This window comes from Bidens hawaiensis, unplaced genomic scaffold, assembly GCF_021521415.1.
Source record: "Bidens hawaiensis isolate Kalapana, Puna unplaced genomic scaffold, B.hawaiensis_p1.1 tig00024279_1, whole genome shotgun sequence".
NCBI classification, from domain to species: domain Eukaryota; kingdom Viridiplantae; phylum Streptophyta; class Magnoliopsida; order Asterales; family Asteraceae; genus Bidens; species Bidens hawaiensis.
In genome coordinates, this window is record NW_027493826.1 from 47574 (window position 1) to 58697 (window position 11124).

General features: G+C 33.3%; 1 pseudogene; it reads right to left on the bottom strand.

Moving 5' to 3' along the window:
• Positions 1 to 7617: 7617 nt before the first annotated feature.
• Positions 7618 to 10455, bottom strand: LOC143568991 (exocyst complex component SEC8-like; annotated as a pseudogene).
• Positions 10456 to 11124: the final 669 nt, after the last annotated feature.

The following is an 11124-nucleotide window of genomic DNA, read 5'->3' on the forward strand; positions in this document are numbered from 1 at the left end:
GTTTCTGTCGATGCTTTCTTAACACTGAAACCAAGGCTGATGTCATAGTCAACAACATGGCAGAGACTTTTAATGGGTATATCCTTCATTATAGATCGAAGCATATAATCATGTTGGAGGATATTAGGGTGTCTGTTATGACCAGGTTAGTTAACAAGCAAAATGAAATGGCTCGTAAAAATGTGTTTGTGTGCCCTAGGATTCAACTAAAGCTTAATAAAGACAAGGACAGGGCTTTCAAATGTAGTGTATTTCCTTCAAGTCCGACTTTGTTTCAAGTGAAGAACTTTAGTGATGTGTCTGTTGATTTGAACAATAGAACATGCACATGTAGAAAATGAGAGCTAACTGGTATTCCATGCTACCATGTATGTGCAGTAGCAGCTTTTTTGAAAAATGAATGTTGAGGAGCTTGTTCATAGTTGTCTCACCAAAGAAATGTATCTCAAGTCCTATCAGTTTACAATTCCTTCATTGCCTTCAGAAAAATATTGGCCAATTGTTGAGCTTCCTCTAAACCCTCCACCAATAAAAATTGGTCCTGGAAGACCTAAGAAAAACAGAAAGAAGGATCCTCATGAACTCCCTAAGAAACCTGGAAAACTAAGTAGGCATGGTCTTTTTATCACTTGCCAAAACTGTTTTGAAGAAAGACATAATAAGGCATCATGTACTGTAAGTCCAGCTGAAACAAGCAATCAAGTAAAAAGGAAAAGGGGAAGGCCAAGAAAGACACCGGCTGCACAAGCATCACAAAGTGTACCACAATCTACTCAACCCTCCAAACAGTCTACTCAAGGACAAAAGTCAAGGGGAAGACCAAAGAAGTATGCTAAAACCACCCAAGAAAGTCAACATGCACCTTGAAAGTGTTCTTATGTGTATTTAAGCTGAATGGTTGTCTTTTGTTTAACTTTGAATGTTTGTCTTTTGCTTGAACTGGAACATGACGGTTTGCTGTTTTGTTTGTACTCGAATGTTTTAGGTTTTACAAGTTGAATGTAATCAGACTTGGATGGTAATGTATGTTGTCTTTGTTTATGTGATGTTACTTTGTTTATTTGTCTTTTGTATGTCTATGCAACCTTGGTATTGGATGGTATATGTTGAAAGTTGCAAGGGTAAAACAATAAATAAGTTCTAGTTAAATTAGTAATTTATGTTACAAAAATAATATAAGTTTTTATGCAGGGGCAAAACTGTAATTTAAGTAGTCGGTTAACTTGGTGATTTATGTGGCCAGTGTATGTACAATAATTTTTGTGCACGTCAAACTGAGTTTGCAAAAATTGGTAATGGATGGCAAAAGTTGAAAGTTACAAAAGTTTGTTTCTTTCACTTGGGATTGTCTATGCAGGGTTAAAAATAGGTTGGCAAAACAATAAATAAGTTCTAGTTAAATTAGTAATTTATGTTAGGGAAATGATATAAGTTTTTATGCAGGGGCAAAACTGTAATTTAAGCAGTCGGTTAAGTTGGTGATTTATGTGGCAGATGTGTGTGTATGTACAGGTCAAGTTGTGTTTGTATGTTGCAGGTGTGTGTATGTGCATGTCAAACTATATTCGCAAAAAAGGGAAAAAAAAACATTTTGACTTTATAAGTCAAATAATGCACCTGCTCAAAAAGTAGGCTAAAAACCCATTTTGCTAAATCAATATGTAAAAACTATCTGAGCATTCCATTACATATAATTGAACATGAGTGGACAGTACATTTCATTACATATAATTATGCATTGAACCATTAAAACCATAAAAAACATTACATTGTGCATTACAACAGTTATATTAACTTAAAATACCAAAACATTCCACTTAATAAAGCTACAACTGCACAAATATATACTTTGTTTGACATAAAATTCGAAAACGCTAGCTTATTTTTCAAACTTTTGTTCTTTTCGCGTAACATCATATTCTCCACCTCCATGTTTGCAATCTTCATCTTTAGTGCCTTGTTTTTCATTTGAAAAATGTTACAATTGCATCCATTAGACGTCATAGCATCAACTTGTTCTTTCCATATAAAAAAAAAAAAACAATCAGACCTCTAATAGAAATTCTAAAACTCCTTTAGACAACAAAATTTAACTTGCAGACCATAGAGGGCAGCCGTAAAACTCATGCCCTTGTCTTGCACTTCGAATTCCAGCTACTCTCCTAACTGCAACCAGGTCGTGGTTACAATACATGCATGTTTCCATCGATCCCAAGTCTACAGATTTTGGGTTTACGGCCCCAATTTTGTTTCGAATGGAGGTAGATGATGAAGATAAACTCATGTCAGTTCCCAATTTTGGTCAGAGGGTAGAGACGAAGTTAGGGTTTGCAATTGTTTTTTTTTGTTCATTTAGGGTTTAAAAGGGGGATATTGCCACGTAACATGGTTAAAGTATATAAAAAAAAGTAAGAAATGCCACGTAATTGACAAATCAGATTCCACGTCATTTAAAATCTAATGCCGTTAAGTATATATTTAACGGGGGACCATTGACACAAAAATAGGTAAAAGTTGGGACCATTGACAGTGATTTTAAGAGTTGGGATTATTGTCGGCCAATAGGTAAAAGTTGGGATTATTTATTTCCAATTTTCCTTTATTTTATAACTTATTTTTTTGTCTCTTGAATTTTTATCCTACACAAATATAATTTATTCATACGTTAAAATTTCTTTCTATCCAAATTTCTTCCAACTCAATATATTAATATCCATCACACGTAGTTACATTGTGATAAATATTACAAAAAACTATTTTACATGTGTTTGCATTAAATATCAAAAAAAAAAAAAAATACAACCTACACAAAAACATATAGCCCACAATTGTTCTAAGAATAAAAAAACATATAACCTACACACAAAATTCATCATCAATAAAATACACACTCACACGAAAACATATAATCTACACAAGAAAAACATATAACCTACACACGAAAATTTTATCCTACACAAATACAATTTATTCATACATTAAAATTTTTTTCTATTTAAAACCAATTTCTTCCAACTCAACTTATCAATATCCATCAACACGTAGTTACATTGTGATGAATAATATAAAAAAACTATCTTACACATGCTTGTATTAAATGTGAAATGTAGAACCTACACAAAAACATATAACCCACATTTGTTCTAAGAATAAGAAAGCATATAACCTGCACACGTGTAGGATATGTGTATATTTGCGTAGTTTATATAATTGTTGATGTCGAATTAAATATGTAAGTTGTATGTCTTTATGTATGTTGTATGTATTTATTGCTCAAAACAAGTGTAGGTTAATTTTGTGTAGGTTGTATATTTATTGTTTATATTTAATGGACACATTTGTATGACATTTTTTTTTATTATTTATGACAATAGTTTTTCTAGATATATCAATTGAAAAAAAATATATTATGTTTCAATATTTATTGTTAAAAATTACGCGTTGATATATGCTAATAAATTGAGTGAATAGAAATTGTCTTTTTTAATATAAAGAACTAGTATTATATGAATAAATTATATTTTTGTTAGATAAAACGAAGATGATGTAAATAAATTATAAAACTAAATTAGTGTTTTTATCTTTTTAATTATTATAGTTAAATTAGGTAGATATATTAGTTAGAGGGAGATTTATTATAGTTATATTAGTTGTATTAATTGGAGAGAAAGTGCGCATTTATTGTTGCATTGACATATTTTTCATTTGTTTTTAGGCTTTTAAAGCATAAAATAAAATTAGTGGCACATATTCATTTCTCGCAGTAATTTCATTTTTCTCTTGAATTTACACACACACATATATATATATATATATATATATGTATGTATGTATGATTAAATCTTTTATTTTTTTGTCCTCATAACATATTATAATGTAATGTAAGCATAACATAACATAACATAACATTTATGCGACTTAGAAGATTTTAGAGCCTATATATATGGGTGCATACATAAGAAATTATCTAAATCTAAGTACAAAATAACTCTTTACTTCTCAACTTATTGGGTTTTACTATGTTCAAGCACGACCTCAACTACATCGAAGATGACATTCTTGGTCGTAATGTTATTTTTAGTCTATGGTACTCTCTATCTTTTGATCCTTTTGCATACTATAGCATATTCTTAGTTATAGGTTTGCAAGCATCAAATGTTTTGCTAATGAAGGATCGTTAGTACGCGACACAACTCAATCTAACATCAAACCTACAAAGGGTAGTGATATACCTTGTAAAAACGGACGAGAAATGCCAGCGTCGTTGCCCCCTCGGCGGGACGTGTCAGAAGGATCATATTTGTCAATGTTTCATTTTAAATAATTCAGATAATACAATTTAAACAACTTTGGCTTACTATAAAAGATAATAAAAAAAAGTTATTAGAGTATCCTTGACTTTCTTTCTACATCTTAAAATAGAAAAGTAAACGTATGGTTAAAAGTATTGGTTACAACTTACAACGAGGAAGATGTCTAGTGTTAATGACGAGGAATTATCGTGTTAAATTTCATATAGGGAATCCTAATAAATTTTTTAATTGAATGATGAATAAATTACATTTTTGTCATTTTGTATAAAATTTCAGTGTTTTGCCTCTACCTTTAATATTGACGTTATTTGTACTTTATGTTTTTAAATGTTACACGCTTTGTCCTTTATCTCTTAACCAGTTAATTATATACATATACATACATATCTCTCTCTCTCTCACAAACACAATATAATAATAATTAAAACGAAAGGAAGTGAGGCGAGAAGAATCCATCGCCTCCCCCACTCAGACACACATATTTTGCCCCCTTTATCGCTCCAGGGGGGGGGGAGTTAAAAATGAAAATCGCCCTATTTTGCCCATTATTCTCACCCACTACGGGCAGCCTTAGCCTATTACCTTTTATTCAACTAGCTTTAATTTTGGTGAACTTTCTTGAAATTGCGATGTCCAATAGATCGTAGTGGCTAAGTTGTGGTGGAGTTTTGGACCATGAACACATTTCAGTGTAATTATACTATGTTGTATATTGTAAGGCCCCGTTACCGGTAGCCTTACTTTCGTGTTGGATTTACTCATAAACGCAGTTCTAAATATCAGAGTTAATTAAAACATTCGCGGAACATTAAAAACATTCAAACCATTACATTCCATAACCATAATTCTTGTCTTATCGAGCATTCATAGTCATTTAAAAACAAAATATAGTCTTTTAAAATAAAACATCATAGCAAAATCTTCAGATGCCAGCTTCGTCCAAGTCTGCCATGTGTCCTCCTCAAGCTACCTGCCTCATTCTACTCACCTGCGTGCATACTAAAAGTCAGCTACGCTGAGTGAGTTCTAGTTAATCACATAATCATACAATACCTTCTTACATTTCATACTTAACCTCTTAACTTCCTTTCATACACACATAAGTGCATATACTTTCATTCTTACCTTCATACTTTCTTTACATACATAATTATACGTTTTAAAGAGCCTTTCGCCCTATAACCTCACAGATATTATAAGGGTCTGGTCCCTAACATCACAGATATTATAAGGGTCTGGTCCCTAACATCACAGATATTATAAGGGTCTGGTCCCTAACATCACAGATATTATTAGGGTATGGTCCCTAACATCACAGATATTATTAGGGTCTGGTCCCTAACATCACAGATGTTATTAGGGTCTGGTCCCTCCCTCGTTACCATACAACCATGCCTTTCCTTCGTTTATTAACTTTATCGCATTCATACATATAAGCAAATACATTATACTTACCTTATACGTAACACTACACACCTGACAATACGTGCAATATCCGAAGATCGTTCACGTACTAACAAGCAATCAATCATACATTTCACATCATTCATATAAGGCATACACTTATCACTTAGGATAAGTGTATTAACAAACATATCGAGTATGCACACAGCCCCGAAAACATAACACAGAAGTGGGGCTAGAAACTCACCTCAATGCGGTTGCGTTCACCGTTTACGGTTATTCCCTTCTTGAGCTGTGCACGACTAACTGTATAATAATTACAGTATTAAGTACCGCTCTAGTCATCTCATAGCTACTTACTTAGTCTTACACGTCTAAGCTGTTTTACTTCATTAAATCATTACCTGGTTAGTTAATCGTTACTCATTTACCTTTAAAGGTATCTTTCATAAATTGCCAAACTCCAAGGGCTGTTATGTAATTATATAATTCTTTTCTAAGTCCAGGGACCATTCTGTCTTTATATTAAACTCCTAGTTCGTTACTTTTCCCTTAACGAATTGGGTAAAGAATCACCCTCTGATTCGCTAAGCTCCCATAACGAACTAGCTAACGAATCACCCTCTGATTCGCTAAGCTCTCATAACGAACTAGCTAACGAATCACCCTCTGGTTCGCTAAGCTCCCATAACGAACTAGCTAACGAATCACCCTCTGGTTCGCTAAGCTCCCATAACGAACTAGCTAACGAATCACCCTCTGGTTCGCTAAGCTCCCATAACGAACTAGCTAAAGAATCACCCATAACGAATCACCAATAGTTCTTATCCAGACTTTGACTCAAGGGTCAAAGTCAAAATCGTCAAGAACAACAAATAGTCAACAGATCTTAGATCTGCAATTAAACCTTCGTTTCTTAACCAAATATCACGATTTTGGTATCAACGGAATCGTCTGACCAGCGCCTACAAACCCCCAACCATCAAATCGGCCTAACATCGATGTTTAAGGGGTGCGATTTAGGCATATAGGTTACGGGTTTACTTAGGTTTACAATTAACCCATCAAATGTTAACCAATTCCATAAGATTTGTTGTTTTGGATTCGTTTATAACAAACTAACACAGATCTATGATTTCCTTAATCAAACCGAACCTATATGAACGATTTCTAAATATAAACGTACCTTAGACGAGTCGGTATTCGAACACGAGCTGGTCTTTGATGTTGTTTTGGTTCGTCACAACGATCTAGCACCAACAATCTTGGGTTTCGACTTCGGATCTTGGTTCGGGTTATAGGATGGTGTGTGTGTTTTCCAAGGTGTAGGCTATGGTGTAGAGAATGGATAAAAATGGAAAGGTTTAGGGTTTAAGGGGTATTTATACTCCCTTAAGCCCATGGACCTAAGGCCCATTCCATTCCTTATTTTTCATCTTCTAAAGTCCAAGCTCACCTTCTATTAGTTTATTTATTTAAACCAACACACGACACTTTATAAAATGAACGAAATTTATTTTATTAATTCTTATCAAAAGCAGGATGTTATAATATATTTAATTAAAGCACTTGATTCGCACAATTAGCACGTTAATGTAATTTGTATTATATATATACGTATTAACTTTTTAACTTAAACAAATTCCTAAAGAATTATTTGAACTTTTTATAAAAGAATGTTTTGTAGTTTTTTTTCATTTTCATTCTTATATGTTGATTTTGTTTAATTCCTAAAGAGTTATCACGGACAGATTTTTTTTAAAAACGTTATCTTGAAGTTAAAGATGCTTATTTAAAAAGTAAAACTTACATAACCCCACATATACCCTGCTAACCAACGCACATCGAAATACTGAACTCCAATACTTTATAAATAGATAAAAAAATCACCCCAACATGAACAGAGGACATTATAAACCTTGTTGCAAACAATTTACAAGAAAATACATGCTACTTGCTGCTATGGTTTCTTGACACCCGGACCAAAAGAGGCCTTATACCAAAAGTACACAAAAGAATACAAAATTTATACCGCCCGAAAAAAAAAACTAAAAAACAAAACACATACACACAACCTCTTAACATCTAAACAAACAAATATATGCCATCACACCACTTAAACTGGTAATATTTCTGCCATTCTAGCTTTAGCGTCATCTGGAACTTCGCGTCCAGGAACTTATACCTTTAGAAGATTGTAATACCTAAAACAGGTCAACAAAAGTCAACCACGGTAAGCCAATAGTTGTAAACTTGTAATGAAATTGAGATACAAGATCATAAACAAGCGAGACATACTCTATGGCAGTGAATAAATGGTCATACTCGGTAATGAAGGCAAGCAAGGCCTGCAAATAAATATATTATATATACATCATTATTTATTTTCCAAAGATATTAAATATAATTATTTTCCAAAAATAGTACCTCAACTGGCATGTTTAGCAGCTCATAATAAGTTCGGACATGATCTAATCTTGTTCGCATAGACTCACTATTGATTGAGGGTATCGCAGACAGTGCCTGTTACATTATTATTTATGTGAATTTTTAGAAGCGGTTTAATATTTTAATAATTTCACACAAGATCGTATACAAAGTAACAAACTTCAGAAAGAAATGATAAACCTGTTCTAACGCGATTGTGTTCCTGCATATCTGCTGAACACCAAAAAGATTGATGTGTTTCATCTCTGCCAAAGCCTGAAAAATATATGGAGACTCTATATATTACAATCACAAGTTTAAAACCAGAAAAAAAGATATATATAATATTAAATAATGTGGAGTGATATTAGAAACCTTGATGGACGCGTGTGATGCAACAGCACAGATTCCACCAAATATATAGTTCCGTTTGTCTGGAGCAATGAAAGGAGCAATTACTTCGTCTCTGCGAGTTATCTGTCACAAGAAAATATATAATTAAAATATTAAAGTAGAAAATTATAATAATGAAAGAAAATGGTGATTTTATATATCCCCCTTGAAATTTGGTATAACATCATATTTAGTAATTACCTAACAATTAATCATAATTTAAAAATAAGTTAATTACTGCAATGGTCCCTGCGGTGTGTGCATGTTGCAGGTTTGGTCCTTAAGTTTGAAAAATTACACGTATGGTCCCACTATCTTGAAAACGTAACACGAAAGGTCCTTAAAATGAATGGGCGTTACTTTTTCAAGTTAAGTGCTGTAAAATGACTAAAAGACCCTTCACATAAAACTTACATTGGAATACGATAGTTTAGAGTGTAAGGAGAAAGAGAAGGGTATAATGTTCATAATCATATTATAAATTGTATATAATGAAATAGGTAAATATGAAACTTTAAAGTATTTTGAATGGCTAATATAGAAGTTTTCAGGGGCATATATGAAATTCAACAAGGAAAGAAGCTTGAAATACAAGGCTCACCTGAGTGATTAAAGATATGATATAATCATCAGGTTCCTCGGCATCTTGGTCCTCCAAATATTCCCTTGTTGCCATTACCTGTTAAAAGCAATGTTAAAAGGTTAAAAGCTAATTCATCATTTAATGGTCTTGAATGATTTATTTATTTTGAATGTGACAAACCTGCATGTTGAAAACTGTTTCTAATTGCATTTCTACACGTAAAACCTTTAGACAATCGATTGCTAGCTTTCTGTAATCCTCAGCAAATGCTGCTAGATCCTTCAGAGGTAAACTACTGTTTCGTTTATGATGGGCAGATGTCGGCTTCACATCAAACTCTGTTGTATCATATGCTTTTGCTGATGCATTCCCGAACTTGTATGTGAACCACAATCAAAATATATTTTAAGAATTAAAGAATCAAATTGATAGCGTGTGAAAATATATATATTTAAAGATCTAATTATAGAACTCGCCTTTCAATAGAGTCAGCAATGTATTCCAATGAATCACTGAGGGACTCCAACAATACAAGCTTGTTGTTATCACGAATCAAAGACTCCTGCAAACACAATTAGAGTTCTGCACAATTAAACGCCATAAAAGCAAAATATGCAAACATTTAATTAAAGAATAAAAATGACCTGTTTTATCGGCCTTAGTTTCATAAGTAATGCACTAATTTCCAGCTCAACACCATCAGTGTCAGCATCAAAAATATGGTTATCTGCATTTGCATTTGCATGTGCAAGTGAAGTTGGCAAATAAGCACTTGCTGGATCACGTCTCATTAGATTCTCAACATCATGTCTTCCAATAAGCATGTAACTTTGCTTCTCAAGAACTACCTGATATATAACCAACCACACAAAACTAAGGAATTTGGTGATAAAAATATGAAAATATCTCATAACTCAAAAACACTAAATATATGTAATGAACTAATGGAGAACAGGTAACGAACTAGTCATGCCTCAGTGTACGCTGCGCGACATCTTTCATATGTTCGCTCTAGGAACGTTTGCATGTACTTCACAAGGTCACCAGCAAATTTCGGCATTGCTTGGGCCCACCCAAGAATCTGCAATAATATTATGAATTTTAAACGCAATTGTAAAGTCAAAATCAGTGATATGATAACAAAATAATGAGAAAAGACTTATGAAGAAAAGAAGCATGCCTCCTTAGCCAGAAAATCTATGGTCAAAAGTCCTTGTAAGATAGGCCGTCCCTTAGAAACTGATGGCGTGTAAGCAGCAGCAGGGTTTGCTCGTGGGCGAAATGCGGCTGGACCTACAATAAATTCGATAATTGCTAGTGTCACATTAAATTTCACTGTATATTATGAATATACAAACTATTTTACAATTAAGTATTTGGAAAATATTATAATCTAAACCAACAAAGGGTATTTATGGGTCGGTCCTGGCCCAAAGCCATAACCATAACCAAACTTTCAGTTAACCAGAAAATTATAACTGATCGGTTATGGTTAATCGGTTTTACATGTTGATCCGGTTAGGTTATGGATCGGTTAACCATGAGGTAGATTTTTTTATGAAAAGTTTGGGCCCGATTAACATAGCTCAAAACAATGTAATCGGGCCTGAAAGTTTGGGCTTTAAATATTTTACCACTTAATAAATTGCTATTAGACATTTGGGCTTGAAAATTCTGAGACTTAACATTTAGCATTTGTATATATTACATAGCATTCGGTTATACGTGTTGGGTCAGCTTGGTTAACGGTCCTGTCAGTGATGGAAATATCGGTAACCATAACCGACCCGATACTTTCAGTTTTCAAGAAAAACATTAAACCAACCCATCAGTTTTGGTTAGGTTTGGTTATATTGGTTCGGTTTCATATTATGTTAATTCGGTCATGGGTCGGTTAATTCAGTTTTATGCACATCCCTACAATGTTAAACACTGATTGATTGACTATGTCCATGGTGAATAAAATGTTAAAACACTGAACTGGTTGTTCACTCCATTCGGACA